General features: G+C 39.0%; 1 non-coding gene across 1 annotated transcript; it reads right to left on the reverse strand.

The window, feature by feature from the left end:
* Positions 1–4,819: 4,819 nt before the first annotated feature.
* LOC139167417 (U6 spliceosomal RNA) lies at positions 4,820–4,930 on the reverse strand. Its single transcript, XR_011559129.1, has one exon. It is a non-coding gene; the product is annotated as a U6 spliceosomal RNA (small nuclear RNA).
* Positions 4,931–19,464: the final 14,534 nt, after the last annotated feature.

A 19,464-nucleotide genomic window follows, 5' to 3' on the forward strand; every position in this document is an offset into this window, starting at 1 on the left:
ATGGGCCACTGCATTAAAACTCTGAAAAAAGTACAGAAGAGAGCAACCAGAATGATAAAGGGACTGGAAGCCAAAACATATGAGGAAAGGTTGCAGGAAATGGGCATGGATAGTCTAGTGAAGAGGAGGGTCGGGGGGGATGGCACATGATAGCAATATACAGGTACTTGAGTTCTTGCCATATGCGGGGGTGTTGGGGGGCATGTATGCTGTTTTCCAGGGTACCATAGGGCAGTGTTTCCCAACCTTTTTTGAGCCGCGGCACATTTTTCATATTTTCAAAATCCTGGGGAACATTGAGCGGGGGGGGGGGGGGTGGTAAAAAAAAGTTTGGACAAAAAAAAATATCTTCCTCCCTTTCGCTCTATTTCTCTCTCCCTCCCTCCTTCTCTCTCTCTTCCTTCCTTTCTTTCTCCATCCCTCTTTCTTTCTCTCTTCCTTCCTCTCTCTCCCTCCTTCCCTCCCTCTATGTCTTTCTCTCTCCCTCCTTCCCCCCTCTATTGCTCTCTCTCTCTTGCTTTCTTTCTTTCTCTCTCTCTCTTTCTTTCTCTCTCTCTGTGTCTCTCCTGCTATCTCTCTTTCTCTCTCCTTCTCTCTTGCTATCTTTCTCTCTCTTTCTCTCTTGCTATCTCTCTTTCTCTCTCTCTCTTTCTCTCTCGTTACACCGCGCCGGCAACAGCGGCAACGGGCAGTAGCCAGGGGTGGCGGCAGAGTGGTTGACTGCGAGCGGGAGCCCTGACGGCGGAAGCTGGACGTGCTGCTTGTCCTTTGGGGCCCGGCAGGAGGGCAATGGCAGCGGGAACGGGAGGCTGCCAGCTGCAGCGGCCCTGGGCAGTCGCCGGAGGATGGCGACAGCGAGAGGGAGTTCCAAGGTGGAGGCACTGACAGTGGCGGTTGGACATGCTGCTGGATGTTGTACATGCTGGTGCTGCAGGGCTGGCACCTTGAGGCCAGACCAGAAGCAACGGATGGAAGCTGACCAAAGAGAGATTCAACCTGGAAATAAGGAAGAACTTTCTGAGGATGAGAGCGATCAACCAGTGGAATGGACTGCCTGCTGAGGTTGTGAATGCCTCAACACTGGAGACCTTCAAGAAGAGATTGGACTGCCATATGTCTGGGATGGTATAGAGTCTTCTGTACCAGCAGGAGGTCAGACTAGAAGACCCACAGGGTCCCTTCCAACACAAACAATAAATAAAAAAAAATAAAGGTCATTCCTAGCCACTTGGCTCAATATATAAACTTCAGTTTCTGCAGTCTACTCATGAGAAACAGTGGTCTGGCATACAAACTCTTCAGAATTCACCATCTGACCACCAATCTCTACTGCAATATTGCCCTCTTCATTCTGGGACACCATTCAATTAGGAGTCCAAGATTTAAATTACTGTGTTTAATATGGGGAAGCCATTAATTCAGAATTGGATCTCAAATCGTAACTTCAAAGTTTTGAATGGCGCTTTAAAACTAACAATATAAAATGTTCACACAAATACTACTTTTGTCTTTAATTTCTTGTTAGACTTTGCCACCTTGAAGATTAAATGGCATGGGGTCAAAAGGAGAGGCAGTGGGACATATAATGAATCCTGGAAAATATATTTAATAATGAGTTTCTGAAGAATTGAGAGATAAATATTAATCCTATTCCTTTATGTGAATTAATGTGATGCTATCACACAATGTTCTTTTTTGACCTTGACTGTTACTATCATGAGCTTCATATGACCTTCCTTTTTTCTGAGCATAATGGATTTATAGTCTATTACACACAATTTATATTTCTGTTATGTTATTTTCATAAAAAAGCATGTATGCATATAAAAAGAAAAAAATAAATATCTTTTATTTTTTATTATCTGTCTGTATTGTGTCATATTGTGTCATATTGTTATGTGGTTATGTTTTTTAAATGTTTTATAAATAAAAAACCATATATATATATATATATATATATATATATATATATATATATATATATATATATATATATAAATAAGTATCTGAATGGGGAAAAAATAAGGTAGAAAGGATTTTTTAAAATCCAAGTGGATAAGCTACAGTGTGGACCACCTGTTGTTCCTTGCAACATCAGAATTAATGCCCAGTACAAAAACATCCTCAGAACAATAGGGTATAAAAACCTTGGTATTTCTGTAGAGTAGTTCAACAATGTAGTTTTATTTTGAATGCTTATGCACATTTCAGAGAAATCATATTGAATTAAAAGTTTGATAACATAATTGTACCTGTCTTTTTATTTTTAAGATTTCCAGTAAATTTGCAGGGACATGAGTGCTTCGCCTCCCGCCGGTCAAGAGCGTTCGGGAGGCAGTTCTGCCGGCCAAGGGCAAGGGGCGGGGAGGACCAGGAGACTTAAGCCTCCTGCGGCGGCTGCGACAGCAGCAAGGCTTTGGGTTTTTGGCTGGGGTTGAGGCAGGAGGGCTGGCCTGACACCCCCACCCCAGCGCTTTGCCTCCCGCCAGGCAAGACGGCTTGGGAGGCAGTTCTGCCGGCCACAGGCGAGGGGCGGGACTGAGGGGTGGGGAGGACCGGGAGGCTTAAGCCTCCTTTGGCAGCTGCGGCGGTGGTGAGCCTTTGCGTTTTTGGCTGGGGGGGAGGTAGGAGGGCCAGCCTGGTACCCCTCACCCCAGCGCTTCATCTCCCGCTGGGCAAGAGGGCTTGGGAGGCAGCTTCTGCGGTGAGGGGCAGGAGAGGGGCGGGGAGGACTGGAAGGGTTAAGCTTCCTTCGGCTGCTGCGGTGGTAAGGCTTTGTGGTTTTGGCTGGGGGGACAAGAGTGCCGGCCTGACACCCCCCTCCAGTGCTTCGCTCCCGCCGTGCAGATGGATGAGGAAGGGGGGCATCTGGACCAGGCGCTTCGGCTGGCAGTCAGGAGGCGGGGAATCCTGGCGGGCACGGAAATGAATGGAAAATCCCATTGGGGCAGTCACAAGGCAGAGGAATCCCTCTGTCAGTAAGAGCGCACGCGCAGTAAGAGAGCCCACGAACCCAGGCTCAGGTTCATAAGATGGAAAGGGTCTTTAAGACGAGGCAAAGAAATCTTAAACCCTGGGTTCATATCTCGAAAGGTTCATATGACGAGGGGTTCGTAAGATGAGGTATCACTGTATTTGTTTATTAGGACCTATTATTTTTGAAACACTATTAAGATTAAATATAACATGCAGTAATGACAGCATGTAATAGTAGCCAGTCTTAGAATATACAATAACAACATAGAAGTGATGGATAGCTTATGCCTTTTGGGACTATCAAATGTTTAAAAAAGCAGCAATCAAAAATATACCCAAAATTAGCACTTTGTAGAGTAGTGATGAAGATATTCAGGAGCTGTGATGTGTCTATATATACAGTATAAAGATCAGAATTGTGTAAGCAATCCTTTTCCCTCGATACTCTATAGATGCAAAAGTTGAACTGTGAAGAAACCAGACAGAAAGAATATTCATGCTTTTGAACTTTGGTGTTCTTTGGAAGAGACTCCTGAGAATATCAGGGATTGCCAAGAAAACAAACAAATGCATCCTAGAGTGAATCAATTCAGAATTCTCACTTGAGGCACAAATGATTAGGCTCAAATTACCATATTTTGGACATATTATGCAAAGACCTAACTCATATGATGAATCTGTAATGCCTAACTCCTTGTGTCTTAATTATAATGTACTCTTTTATCCAATTTTCACTGACAGCATGCTGTCCTATCAAATAGAGCTGCTGATATTCCAGTAATGTTTCCTTATTATAAAACATTTCAGTTGATTATCCCAAAGTTATTTATCTTTCAGATAAATTTGCTTCTAAAACAGCAAATATTTTGAATTTAAGTTTGGAGACTTATCTTGTAGGGAAAACATCAGGAGACATAACATCAGGAGGCAAAAACTAATAACATTTGTTAATCTGAACAAGTGCCGCCAGACTCCTGATTTTTGGCTATCATAAATTAACACAGTTCGCATCCCCGATACTTACTGAGCAAGTGTGTATCATACACTTCTAGAATAGAATTTTTTATTGGCCAAGTGTGATTGGACACACAAGGAATTTGTCTTGGTGCATATGCTCTCAGCGTACATAAAATAAAATATACATTTGTCAAGAATCATGTGGGACAACACTTAATGATTGTCATAGGGGTCAAATAAGCAATGAAGAAGCAATATTAATAAAAATCTTAGGATATAAGCAACAAGTTACAGTCATACAGTCAACATGGGAGGAAATGGGTGATAGGAATGATGAGAAAAACTAGTAGAACAGAAGTGCAGATTTAGTAGAAAGTCTGACAGTGTTGAGGGAATTATTTGTTTAGTAGAGTGATGGCGTTTGGAAAAAACCTGTTCTTGTGTCTAGTTGTCTTGGTGTGCAGTGCTCTGTAGTGACATTTTGAGGGTAGGAGTTGAAACAGTTTATGTCCAGAATGTGAGGGGTCAGTAAATATTTTCCCCGCCCTCTTTTTGACTCATGCAGTATACAGGTCCTCAATAGAAGGCAGGTTGGCAGCAATTGCTTTTTCTGCAGTTCTGATTGTCCTCTGAAGTCTGTGTCGGTCCTGTTGGGTTGCAGCACCAAACCAGATAGTTATAGAGGTGCAGATGGAGAGTCCATTTATTAGAAGATCACATGAATTAAGAAGAATATTTACAATCTAAAGTCACTGTATGTCATCCAATTATTTCAGTAAGACGTCTAAATAGGCATGCTGATGAATCTATGTGTATGAGAGGATGAGATATTTTACAAAACTATTGTTGTTTAGATTATAAATTCAATATCGTGTACTTTTACATTAAAAATATGGAATGTTTCATAAATTTGCATGTTATCCTTGAGCAAGGACCGTGCTAATCTTCTCTGTATCATTCCAATTTTAGTATATCTCAGGGACCGCCTTCTGCTGCATGAATCCCAGCGACCAGTTAGATCCCACAGAGTGGGCCTTCTCCGAGTCCCGTCAATTAAACAATGTCGTTTGGTGGGACCCAGAGGAAGAGTCTTCTCTGTGGCGGCCCCGGCCCTTTGGAACCAACTCCCCCCAGAGATTAGAATTGCCCCCACCTTCCTCGCCTTTCGTAAGCTCCTTAAAACCCAACTCTGCTGTCAGGCATGGGGGAACTGAGATACTCTTTCCCCCTAGGCCTTTACAATTTATGCATGGTATGTTTGTATGTATGTTTGGTTTTATAATAAGATTTTTTTTAGTTATTTTAGTATTGGATTGGATTGTTACATGCTGTTTTTTTATCACTGTTGTTAGCCGCCCCGAGTCTAAGGAGAGGGGCAATCAAATCAAATCAAATCAAATCAAATCAAATCAAATCAAATCTGCTGAAGTAAATATACACTTTCACATTCCTATGCACAAGGACAGATTCACGATTCTTTAACAACTCTTACAGGAATGTATAAGTTCTGAAGGGGCTGGCAGACATGATCTCAGACCCACTGAACCATATCTTTCCAAGATCCAGGAGGACTGGGGAACTACCAGAGGACAGGAAAAGAACTGATAGGATTCCAATCTTCAAAAAAGGGGGGAAAATAACTCCAGGAATAATCAGCCTGACATCAATTCCTGGGAAGATTCTGGAAAAGATAAGCAAGCAATGAAACTATGAACATCTATAGCAGTGGTTCTCAACCTTTCTAATGCTGCAACCCCTTGATACAGTTCCTCATGTTGTGCTGACCCCCAGCCATAAGTCTAGCACCAATTCTCCCAACAGAGCTTTAAGCTGATTGGCAGGAAGGTCACAGGGACATTCTCATTGTAAATGCCTGATTGGTCGGATTGTAAAAATATGTTCCAAGGTGCCAGAATAGTAGCTTTAGTTCCTAACACCATGAGAAATGTGTCTTTTCCCATGGTCTTAGGTTACCCCTGTGAAACAGTCATTCAACCCCCAAAGGGGTCCCGACCCCCAGGTTGAGAACCACTGATCTAGAGGCAAGTAAAGTTATAACCAGAAGCCAACAGTTCATTAAATGTAACTACACCCATATGGAGAGAAGTATGCAGTGGAATATCTCAGATTTCCGTCTTAGGCCCAGTGCTCTTCCACTGGGTGAAATATTATCTAAATACCTCATCAGTATTCAGTAAATAGATATGAACATGCAGAGGCATGAATGAATAAATGAATGAATGATTGAATGAATGAATGATTATCTTAGGAAACATATTTAGGAAATATGAAACATGAAAGCAAATAGATCAAATGATTTTTGCTACCACAATTAATTAAACGGCATAGTTAGTGGGGATGGCAATAATATTTGAATTAAAGGCTAGTCATGACCAATGCTGTTTGAAGTGGTTCCCAAGGAATAATTTTTTCCCCTAACTAATCAGCTAATGACTGTATGACAAGTTTTCATGTTTTCTCCTAGACACTATATACAAAACATCTGCTGAACTTTACAGAATCAAAGAAACCAAGGCTAGGTTATATGTTCTTTTAATTTCAAAGTGTGGTAGTGGGAACAAACTATAACAAAAATTATTTTGGATGCCCATTTCTTTCATTTAACATTAAAAAAACCCCAACCTAATTATAATTCCTTGAAGAATTAGCTTTGGTCTATTAGTTAGCAGACTGAGTAGCTTTTGATGAAAAAAGGGATAACAAATCAGAATAAAACAAAATTCTCCTTTTCCTTTGCTGAATTTTTAATTTTTTTTCCAATGACATCTCTTCTTTACTTCCTCTTTTCTCCGACTTGCATCTGGTCCAAAAGCTTTTCTACAGGAGTAAAGGAGAAGTGAAATATACTTTGGGAAAAGTATCCCAAAGTATCCCATTCCATTCTATCACAAACATACAACTATAGAATTTAGGACAGTAGTGGAGAACGTATGGCACAGGTGCCACAGGTGGCACGCAGAGCCATATCTGCTGGCACACGAGCTGTTGCACTAGTTCAGCTCCAACGTTCATGTGTTTATTATTTTATTTATTTATTTATTTATCAGATTTGTATGCCGCCCCTCTCCGTAGACTCGGGGTGGCTAACAACAATAATAAGACAATGTAAACAACTCTAATATTTAAGTTAATTTAAAAACCCCAATTTAAGAAACCAATCATACATAGAGACATACCATGCATAAATTTTATAAGCATAGGGGGAAGGGAAAGTCTCAATTCTCCCATGCCTGACGACAGAGGTGGGTTTTAAGGAGCTTACGAAAGGCAAGGAGAATGGGGGCAACTCTGATATCTGGGGGGAGTTGGTTCCAAAGGGTTGGGGCCGCCACAGAGAAGGCTCTTCCCCTGGGTCCTGCCAAACGACATTGTTTAGTTGACAGGACTCGGAGAAGGCCAATTCTGTGAGACCTAACTGGTCGCTGGGATTCGTGCGGCAGAAGGCGGTCCCGGAGATATTCTGGTCCAATGCCATGAAGGGCTTTGTAGGTCATAACCAACACTTTGAATTGTGACCGGAAACTGATCGGCAATCAATGCAGACTGCGGAGTGTTGGTGTAACATGGGCATATTTAGGAAAGCCCATGATAGCTCTCGCAGCTGCATTCTGCACAATCTGAAGTTTCCGAACACTTTTCAAAGGTAGCCCCATGTAGAGAGCATTACAGTAGTCGAGCCTCGAGGTGATGAGGGCATGAGTGACTGTGAGCAGTGACTCCCAGTCCAAATAGGGCCACAACTGGTGCACCAGGCGAACCTGGGCAAACGCCCCCTTCGCCACAGCTGAAAGTGTGCTGGCCAGCTAATTTTTGGCTTGCACAGAGGATCTGACAGGGCATTTTTGGTTTCAAGAGAGCCTCCAGGGCATTTTTATCCTCTCCCAGCTCCAGGGAAGCCTTTGGAGCCTGGGGAGGGTGAAACACGGGTCTACTGGACCCACCAGAAGTTGGGAAACAGGCCATTTTTGGCCTCCAGAGGGCCTCCAGCAGTGGGAGAAGCTGTTTTCACCCACCCCAGGCATTGAATTATAGGTGTGGGCTCTTTCGGCATCCGAGAAAAGAAAAGTTTCGCTATCACTGATTTAGGAAATGAATTTTTGAATATTTGGGAATCTGGTCTTCTTTCATCTATTTTACTTTTCTTCTTATACATATCTTAAAGTGAGTTATAAAGACATTCAGAAAGAAGCTGCACTGTATTTCTATCATTGAAATCCAACTCATTTTCAAAGCATTAATTCTGGAATTCAAATCATATCTAGCTGGAATTGTATTGCACAGAAATCTGTGATATTTACTATTAGGGTTTTTTATAACGTGACTCAAATTTCCATTACTGCACTCCTTTTATCAACATTTTTTGCTATTCAGAAAAGAATCTTACAGGCGAGACTTAAACAGAACTGGGTTTCCATGAACACAAGGAATCTGTAATGTAATCCACAACCTTTCCAAAATTTTCCAGTTTTATAAATTAAACAGGGAGATCTTTTGAAATATGCTTTTTTTCTTCAGTTTAAAGCATGAGCAGATCGTTTCATCTTTGGCCTGAGAAAAAAATGATCTCTACTGATATTTATAAATCAAGTTAGCAATCCACTTTAATAATTTGAGAATCCATAATGCAACCAGTCTCATACTTTCATAAATATGTATCTTAGGCTATAAAATAAAAACTAAACTTGTAGAGGATACTAAGCTTAATGTGGCTTGCTTGTTTGTATTTGTATTATATAAATTCGGTGTAGTTTGTTCAGCAAACCCAGTTAAATAAACACTGAATTATTTAAACAGCTACAGAGTAATTGTATTCACATGTCACACTAAATTACAATATAATAAATTTGTATCTTAGAATATGGTATGAACTCAGCAATTGTGATTGGTCAGCCACAGTTTTTGCCCATGCTATATGAATCCAGCCAAACGTGATTACTTAATTTTTAAATCCTAGTTTAGTGAATGTTAATCTAATCAATAATTAATTATCAGAGTTCTCTCGTTTAGTTGACTATGACAAACAGAGGCTAGATTTATAAACGTAGTCATTCAGGGTTAAATTAATCATGCTTTACTCAACCCAATTTTATAAATACAAAGAATAAAGTAAAGATTAGACTATACACAGTGATGGGCTCCTGTGGGTATAGTCAGGTACGCAGAACCGGTAGGAAAAAAAACGAAGTATTTTTTTCCCTTCTGGGCTCTGGGTATGTTTTTCCTATTGCAGTAAATGAGGTTGAATATATATAATTTTAGAAGAGCTCTCTCTCTCTCTTTGTATTTGTATATACATACACATACAGTTTATATAGTAGATAATGTATATTTTTGTGTGCCTGTGTGTAATATATGTACACATATGGCATATATACATAGAATTAAATAGTATATTTTGGATGTTCAGTAATATTAAATAGATTGTAAATTGTATCTCTTTGAGGCGAGGAGAGGCCAGGTACCCTGACCCTAACCCAAACTGTTGATGTGAGTGATGTGAAGTTGGCCACCTTTAAGCTAGTCACAGGTGGACCTTTAAGCCATCCGGGTCAAATGATTGTCAAGCCACTCCCACCTGGTCACATGATTGGCAAGCCACACCACAAAATAAGCCACACCCATAGTGCAGTAGTAAGATTTTTTGCAGCCCTTCACTGACTGTGTGCAATAGGGTTGATATTCCTGGAGGTGTCTGTAATATGGCAAATGATTTAGCTTTACTAGATAAATGGTCAAAGCAATGGAAACTGCAGTTTAATGTTTCCAAATGTAAAATAATGCACTTGGGGAAAAGGAATCTTCAATTTGAGTATTGTATTGGCAGTTCTGTGTTAGCAAAAACTTCAGAAGTGAAGGATTTTAGGGTAATGATTTCCAACAATCTCAAAATGGGTGAACAGTGTGGTCATGCAGTAGGGAAATAAGTAGGATGCTTGGCTGCATAGCTAGAGGTATAACAAGCAGGAAGAAGGAGATTGTGATCCCATTATATAGAGTGCTGGTGAGACCACATTTGGAGTACTGTGTACACTTCTGGAGACCCCACCTACAAAAAGATATTGACAAAATTGAACGGTCCAAAGACGGGCTACAAGAATGGTGGAAGGTCTTAAGCATAAAACTTATCAGGAAAGACTTAATGAACTCAATCTGTATAGTATGGAGGACAGAAGGGAAAGGGGGGACATGGTTGAAATATTTAAATATGTTAAAGGGTTAAATAAGGTTGAGGAGGAAAATGTTTTTAATGGGAAAGTGAGCACAAGAACAAGGGGGCACAATCTGAGGTTGGTTGGGGAAAGATCAGAAGCAACGTGAGAAATATTATTTTACTGAATGAGTAGTAGATGCTTGGAACAAATTTCCAGCAGACATGGTTGGTAAATCCACAGTAACTGAATTTAACCCTGCTGTTCTGTTCGGGTCGTATGCGACCCGAAGCCAAGTTTGAGTCCCTGTAAAAAATTTTCCCTGCATATCTGAAACTTGAAATTTCATGCTGGTTCATCATTTCAGGGGTTCTCTCTATGAGAATTTTTTTGGGGGGGTGGGGGGCTTAGTTTTTGCTGGGCAAAAAAAGTTACAAATCTTATGTTCCTGGGTCACCCTGACCCGGACCGAAAACTCTTCATTTGCAGTGCTTATGTTTGGTCTTTTTGAAAGCTTTTTTCACTTGGAAAGTAGTCTGAACATTTCTGCACACAATGATATGAAAATTGAAATGAAAAAAGTAAATCTTATTGGTTTATTTTGCGGATATAATGCACGCCCCCCCCGTTTTTGTGAAAAAAATTTCAATTTATGGATAGTTTTGCTTGCAAAATGCATTCTATTTTACTGAAGTTGGTGTGGGATTGGTAGCTTGAACATTTCTGAATATAAGAAAAATATAAAGGAACTGAACAAAATGATTCTTACTGGTTTTTTAACATCAGAAATAAGGCCTCCCCTCCCCCCTCAGCTGCTTGCAACCATTTTCACTTTTTATTTTTTTATGCTCCAAATCCGAAATATTCTTTAAAATCTTAGGCATTCATTTACTCAATTTAACAATGCTGACCATCAAAAAAATATTTGTGGGGGTGGGGGAAAATTTTTTTTTCTGGGCAAAAAAAAAGTCACACTTAGTCTGTTCGGGTCATATAGACCCGGACCAAAATGATTTTTTTTAGGCACTTGAATTTGGTCTTTTTGAAAACCTTTTCAACTGGAAAACTAGTTTGAACATTTATGAACATAATGATATGAAAATTGAACTGGAAAAATTGAGACTTATATTTTTATTTTGATCAAAAAGCCCCTCCCCCCATCCTTTTTTAATTTTGTGTCAATTTCTATTTTTTAAGGCTACAAATCCCTAAGGAATTTTCCCCAAAAAGGTTTGATATACTAAATTGAACATTTCTGAATATAAGAAAAATATAAATGAACTGAACAAAATGGTTCTTATTGGTTTATTTTTGCCACAAAAGGGCCACCCCCCCTCGGCCTTGCTGTGTGCCATTATTGTCACTGTTTATACATATTTGTCTAGAAATATTTGGAATATCCTTTTGAAAATCAACCACATTGTAGCCAGAGAACTAATTTTATGAAACAAATCCATTTTACTAAAAAAAAGTATGTAAGTTTGAAATTAACAGCATAATTTTTATATAAATTGAAATAATTGAGGCATACTTTATGTGCAAAATAAACCAATATGCATCAATTTTTCCAGTTCAATTTTCATATCATTATGTTCAGAAATGTTCAAGCTACCAATCCCACACCAACTTTAGTAAAATAGAATGTATTTTGCTAGCAAAACTATTCATAAAGTGAAGACTATTTAAAAAAAACGGGGGGGGGCGTGCATTTCATCAACAAAATAAACCAATATGCATCAATTTTTCCAGTTCAATTTTCATATCATTATGTTCAGAAATGTTCAAGCTACCAATCCCATACCAACTTTAGTAAAATAGAATGCATTTTGCAAGCAAAACTATCCATAAATTGAAAAAAATTTCACAAAAACAGGGGGGGCGTGCATTATATCCGCAAAATAAACCAATAAGATTTACTTTTTTCATTTCAATTTTCATATCATTGTGTGCAGAAATGTTCAGACTACTTTCCAAGTGAAAAAAGCTTTCAAAAAGACCAAACATAAGCACTGCAAATGAAGAGTTTTCGGTCCGGGTCAGGGTGACCCGGGAACATAAGATTTGTTACTTTTCTTAAACAGAACAGCAGGGTTAAACATGTCTGGGATAAACATATATCCATCCTAAGATAAAATACAGGGAATAGTATAAGGCAGACTAGATGGACCATGAAGTCTTTTTTCTGACGTTAATCTTCTTTGTTTCTATGTTTCTATGACTACAGAATAGATTTACCAAAATCTTAGGCTAAAATATAGTTGACATTTGCAATTCATTTATCATTCCAAAAAACCCAGAGATGGAAGAAAAAAAATAAGTTTTACACATTCAAATTAACACTTTGAAAGATTTATGTGCTAAGAAAACTAAGGGTCATCTCCCTAGACGCATCTTCCTTCACTTCATTTGATGGGAAAGAGCTTACTCTGCTATACATAAAGAGGCTTCTTCAGAGTTGCAAAAAAAAGAAAAGAAATCTACCTACCTACCTACCTACCTACCTACCTACCTACCTACCTACCTACCTACCTACCTACCTACCTATCTATCTATCTATCTATCTATCTATCTATCTATCTATCTATCTATCTATCTATCTATCTGTTCTGTTGAGCTCTCTGGTAGAATCCTCCCAAAAATGCACAGATACAAATTTCACACACACACACGTTTGAAAATTCAAAACAATGTTCTTTATACCGAAAATTCAAATAAACTAAGCCCTCTTTTTGTATAGCAAAGAGCACTTGTCTCCAAACAAACTGGTAATTTGTACAAGTCCCTTATCACTTCTGTGATACTTAGCTTGCAGCTGTGAGGCAATTCACTGTCCTTCTTTCGCAAAGTGAAACACACTTTGCTCTGGTTTAGTTTCAAAGCGGGGAAAAATCAGCACACAAAGGTCGAAGTCAGCAAGGCAGGCACGAAACACAACGATCAGATAATCCTCCACAATGGCCAAACCCACAGGCTGCTATTTATAGCAGCCTCACTAATTACCACAGCCCCATCTAACCACAGGTGGCCTCATTTTCTTTGATAATAATCTCTCAATTGTTGTTGCCTATGCATCGCTCTCTGCATGCATGGCTGTATCATTAACTCTTGTTCCGAATCCAAGGAGGATCTAGATAATTGATCTCCTTCTGAGCTGTCTGCCACACTCTCCTCCTCCCTGTCACTCATGTCTTCTTCATCAGAGGAGCCTTCATCATCAGATTCCATTGGGAACAAAACAGGCCTGCGGCATGTGGATGTCTCCCCCACATCTACAGTCCTTGGGGCAGGAGCTGGGCCATAGCTGATCACAACACTATCTATCTATCTATTTATTTTTTATGCCACCTTTCTTTTGAGATTCAGGGCAGCTCACAAGATATGAATACAAAACATCTGAGAAATCTAATATTAAAACACATTAAAAAAGACAATGCTAAAACATGTAATTTAAATTCTACATTCTAAAACCCCAATATATTTAAAACCATTCAGAAAGAATTGTTTTCTTTTTAAAAAACAACACCTGTTGAATGTTTGACTTTCTGGGAATACATATTTTTTAAGGCCAACTAGCTAAAGATACAAAGCCATCTGAACCTATATATGTTTAATCCCCACCAAATCTCCAAGCTTGTTGCATTTTAATACTATAATTATATAGAAATTGTGCTGCACAAAAACTTGAAAAAATTACTGAGCAGAACCATGCCTAACTCTACATGAAATTCAATTGCAGGAAGCAGAGTGTTTCCATAATAAATAAGTGTCCTTGTGGTTTATTTATATTAGAGGTTCTCTATGGAATCGTCACAAAACTGTAATTTACCCTGAAATATAATTATACTGAATGTATGTGCATCCAAGTTATAGAGATAAACTGCATTATTTACCAAGGAAAATGCAACTTTGTTTATCACCCCATAAACCAGAAAGCGAAAAACCTGCCATTTCTGTTGACCCAAGGCATTTACTTCAGTTTTTTTTAATTCAAAACTCTTTTTCAACTCATACATAGAATTTATTATTATCCCGACCCAGGAAAGGGGCAAAAGAGATTTTCAGATACTGCTTAATTTATAACCATTTTTAAATTTGTTTATTTTGCTTTAACAAATATGGCTGAGTTTAGAAAACTAATTTCAGAAGAAATAAAACTGGATAAATGGGGAGTTGGTACTGTTGGAATTTCAACTGGAGAGCAATGGAAAGGAGTAAACTGAATACATTCACTCCTCCCATAAGTAGGGTACAGTTTTTTCCAAGCCCCAAGAAATACACTTTTGTTTCTTTCTACCAATCATAACTTATTTAAGCCTATCTAAATATGTCCATCAGATAAAGGGGCTATGGTTGAATCGGGATAACTAGTAAAATACTTATGGGTCCCTTTTAATATAATGTTATTGGGAATGCTGTTTCTGTGCCTCTGGGTGCAAGCAATAGCCTTAAAAGTATGACAATACTGTGGAACAGCAATCTAATATATTATGGGAGGAATATCTTGCAGTTAACACAAAGGTGCCTTTAGAAAAAGTCAAGTGGACTTTGTGAAAGTCCCGTTGACTTTTGAAAAAGTACCTTTGAGACAACCATGACCTGGATGACTGAGAATCTCCAGGGACCTCTTGTCATTAACACTGCATGCAATTTATGCAGAGGGATACGTCTTCTGACTTTTAGATAAGTAAATGTGGAGCAAATTTCTATTGCATGATTTTCATATTGATTTCTTTTTTTAATAAGGTTTTTTTATTTTTACACACAAACAAACATACAATACATAGGATAGGATAGGATAGGATAGGATAGAACAGAATGTGATAGAATAGAATAGAATAGAATTCTTTATTGGCCAAGTGTGATTGCACACACAAGAAATTTGTCTTTGGTGCATATGCTCTCACTGTACATAAAAAAAGAGTTGTATTTGTCAAGAATAATGAGGTATAACACTTAATGATTGTTCTAGGCAGTGAAGGGCTACCAAAATGTTTACTACCACACTGTGGCTGTGACTTATGCAGGATGCCCTGCATTTTCTTTCAACATCTTTCAGTGCAAATTGGGTGCTCTGGGATGGAGCTCCATTTTCACTACCCCACTGGGTCCCCCCCCCTCCCGTCTGGACAGTAGCCCACCCCTGATTATAGGGTACAAATAAGCAATCAGGGAACAATAAGTTTTCTTGTTGTTTTAATCCATCAGTGCATCATCTGTGTGTTTCTTTTGTGCCTTCTCCCTATTCCCCAATTATTTCTCATATCCTAGTATTTATCATTTCATTTGTTATAACATTTCACCCTTTCTTTACAATATTACTCTATACATATCTCTTTTCCAACCAATCATAAAATTGCCCGATTTGCATATTAATTTCTGACTGCATCTTTATTCAGCGAAATGCTTTTGTAAAGCTTATTATGAGTTATTTTCTTTCAAAAACATTCTAATTATTTTTATGTTGAGAAAATGTAATATTTTTCCTTTATTCCCTTTCATAACTGGAGTTTTGCAGTGTTCCCCTCCCCAAATATCATTTTATAAATTCACCATATAGGTATTTGCTGTCATGTAAAGGTGCTAGTCATTACCGAATCTAGGGGGGGGGGGGTGCTCATCTCTGTTTCTAAGCCGAAGAGCCAGCACTTTCTGATGACGATTCCATGGTCATGTGGCCAGCATGACTAAATGCCAAAGGTGCACAGAATGCTGTTACCTTCCCACCAATGTGGTTCCTACTTTTCTACTTGAATTTTTTACAAGTCATGTAGAACCTAGCTAAATTCTCTAATGAAGGGCTGTCAAACTCACATTGTCATGGTGACACTACATGATGTATCAGGATTTTTTCCACTTTGCTAAATGGAACATGGGCATGGCCAATGTGTGACACTTTCAGCCCATGGGACAGGAATTTGACAGCCCTCTAATGCTACCTCCAAGTTTTCTTGAAGTCTTCCCTAATTTGATATCCCTCAGCTATGAAATCTACTTACCTTCCCACTGGTTTGGAAGTGTGCACTCTGCATGTATGCTACTATTGAGCACACTACCAGTTCTCTCAACCACTGGTAGCTGCCACTACTGATACGCCCGAACTCGGCCAAACCAGTAGCATTTCACTCCTGGTTGCAGCTATAAATATTTCCAGCCGGTAGTAATCGAACCTCAGCTATTCTTCCAGAATTTTAAGATGTTTGGAGAGGGAGGCATATAAATCAAATAGTTAGGTAGCCAGATAGCCAGATAGCCAGGTAGCCAGATAGCCAGATAGCCAGATAGCCAGATAGCCAGATAGCCAGATAGCCAGATAGCCAGATAGCCAGATAGCCAGATAGCCAGATAGCCAGATAGCCAGATAGCCAGATAGCCAGATAGCCAGATAGCCAGATAGCCAGATAGCCAGCTGGCCGGCCAGACAGGCAGGCAGGCAGGCAGGCAGGCAGGCAGGCAGGCAGGCAGGCAGGCAGACAGACAGACAGACAGACAGACAGACAGACAGATATTATCCTCTTTTGGAGAAAATACAAATATCTTTCAGACTGGTTTAAGCTGTTTGTAGTAGTCTACTGGCTCAGCTATGGTAGAGTTCCTGGTCCCATAGCCAGCATTTCCAATATCATTCAGCTGATAATGCATTTGCTTTCTGTATATGAAGTAAGAAAATAAATTATGTCCGTTTGCAAAAAAAAAGTACCTTGAATTTGTTAGGAGTGATCTGTAATATTGAATTATTGAGAATATTGAATTACGTTATGTGGACTTCAGACTTTGATTTTAATTCTATAACAGCAAGCAAATAAACACAGACTTCTGCTATTTTACCATGACAATGAACACAGATTTTAAAGCTCCCACATTTTGCCAATAGAGCATTGTATTCTGTTATAAGAATTCATGACAAGGAGAAAGGACTACACAGGAATAACAAAAAGGGTAGGATATACAGTAATTGACCTACATAACTGTTGTGTGGTAAACTTTAGAGTCAATCCTTTTGAGAATAAGCAGTGGAAGGGAAAATAATGAAAATGGTCTAAAGGTTGCAAAGTTCTGAAATAGAATAACAGAATAGAATAATAACAGAGTTGAAAGAGAGCTTGGAGGTCTTCTAGTCCAACCTTCTGCTTAGGAAGGAAACTCTACATCACTTCAGACAAATGGATATCCAGCATCTTCTTAAAATTTCCAGTTTTAGAGCATTCACAATTTCTGGAGGCAAGCTGTTCCACTGATTAATTGTTCTGTCAGAAAATTTATTCTTAGTTCTAAATTGCTTCTCTCCTTGTTTAATTTCCACCCATTGCTTCTTGTTCTACCCTCAGATGCTTTGAAGAATAGGTTGACTCCCTCTTCTTTGTGGCAACCCCTGACATATTGGAACACTGCTATTATGTCTCCTCTAGTCCTTCTTTTCATTAAACTAGACATATCAGTTCCTGCAACCATTCTTCATATGTTTTAGCTTCCAGTCCTCTAATCATTTTCGTTGCTCTTTTCTGCACTGTTTCTAAAGTCTCGACATCTTTTTTACACTGTGATGACCAAAACTGAATGCAAAATTCAAAGTGTGGCTTTACCAAGCCATTATAAAGTGGTATTAACACTTCACATGATCTTGATTCTATCCCCCTGTTAATGCAGCTAGAACTGTGTTGGCTTTTTTGGCAACGGCTGCACACTGCTGGCTCATATTTAAATGATTGTCCACTAGGACTCCTAGATCCCTCTCACAGTTACAACCATTGTGCAAGGTACCACATATACCTTACCTGTGCATTTATTTTTCTTTCCTAAATGTAGAACCTTACTTTTCTTCACCATTGAATTTCATTTTGTTAGATAGTGCCCAATGTTCAAGTCTGTCAAGATCCTTCTGTATCTTGAACCTATCTTCTGACGAGTTGGCTATTCCTGCCAATTTGGTGTCATCTTCAAATTTGATGAGTTCTATCCCCTCGACCAAGTCATTGAAGAAGATGTTGAAGAGTACTGGACCTAAAACAGAGCCTTGGGGTACTCCACTGCATATTTCCCTCCATGTAGATGCAGTTCCATTGATACGACACATTGAGTGTGGTTGGTCAGCCAGTTTTGAATCCATCTGGTGGTGTTGCTGTCTAATCCCCATTTTTCCACTTTATCTAGTAGTAGGTTATGGTCTACTTTATCAAATTACTTATTAAAGTCCAAGTAAATTATATCAGCAGCATTCCTCTGGTCCATTAATTTTGTCACTTTGTCAAAGAATGCAGTAAGATTAGTCTGGCATGATTTGGTTTTGACAAACCCATGTTGGCTTTTGGTTATTACTTTGTTTGCTTCTAGATGTTCATTGATTCGTTGCTTAATTAATTTTTTCAGAATTTTCCCTGTTATTGAAGTCAGGCTATAGGTCTGTTATTTCCTGGATCTATATTTCCCCCTTTTTTGAAGATGGGAACTACATCAGGTCTTTTCCAGTCTTCTAGCAATTCCCTGGTGCTCCAACATCTTTGAAAGATATAGTTCAGTGGTTCTGAGATCTCATCTGCCAGTTCATTTAGAACCTTGGGGTGTAATCCAACCGGTTCTGGTGATTTGAACTCACCTAGTGTATACAGGTATTCACTTACCATTTTCTTCTCTATTTTAACTTTTGTTCCTAATATGATTTTTGTGATGCTTCTTTTTGATAGGTTGCACTGTTTTCAGTAGCTTTGTTTTCTCCCTGTTGTTTGTCACCTTGTCATTACTCCCTGCAAAAGACCAATTGTTTCCTTGACTTTTTTCTTGTTTTTAATATGTTGTAAGAAACTTTTTTGTTACTTTTTATTTTTGTCACAAGCCTTAGTTGGAGGCAAATAATTGTAGCTTGAAACAGTGTAAGGGAGTATAGTCTTTCCCCTTTGACCACTCATTCAGAGACCATTTTTTAAAAAATGACTTATGCTCAAACTCACAGCCATTACACCATCACCCTGTCATCTGATAAGGATGTAGGCATTTCTCAGTCTGTCTAAATTTACATTGAAAGAGTACTGCAAATCCCCTCACTCCATCTCCTGCAAGTCTATGCTCTTTTGGACACCATGCACAATGGCATTAATTGACAGCAGCACAAGAGCTGAAGTTGAGTTCCTAGTCCTTCAGCAGTCTCAGCCAGTGGCCACTGCTTCCAGCACCACTGCTATAGAAACATAGAAACATAGAAGACTGACAGCAGAAAAAGACCTCATGGTCCATCTAGTCTGCCCAAGGATCTACTACTCTTTCAGTAAAATAATATTTTCTCCTGTTGCTTTTGATCTTTCCCCCAACTAACTTCAGATTGTGTCCCCTTGTTCTTGTGTTCACTTTCCTATTAAAAACACTTCCCTCC

This window comes from Erythrolamprus reginae, chromosome 4 (assembly GCF_031021105.1).
Source record: "Erythrolamprus reginae isolate rEryReg1 chromosome 4, rEryReg1.hap1, whole genome shotgun sequence".
Lineage (NCBI taxonomy): Eukaryota > Metazoa > Chordata > Lepidosauria > Squamata > Dipsadidae > Erythrolamprus > Erythrolamprus reginae.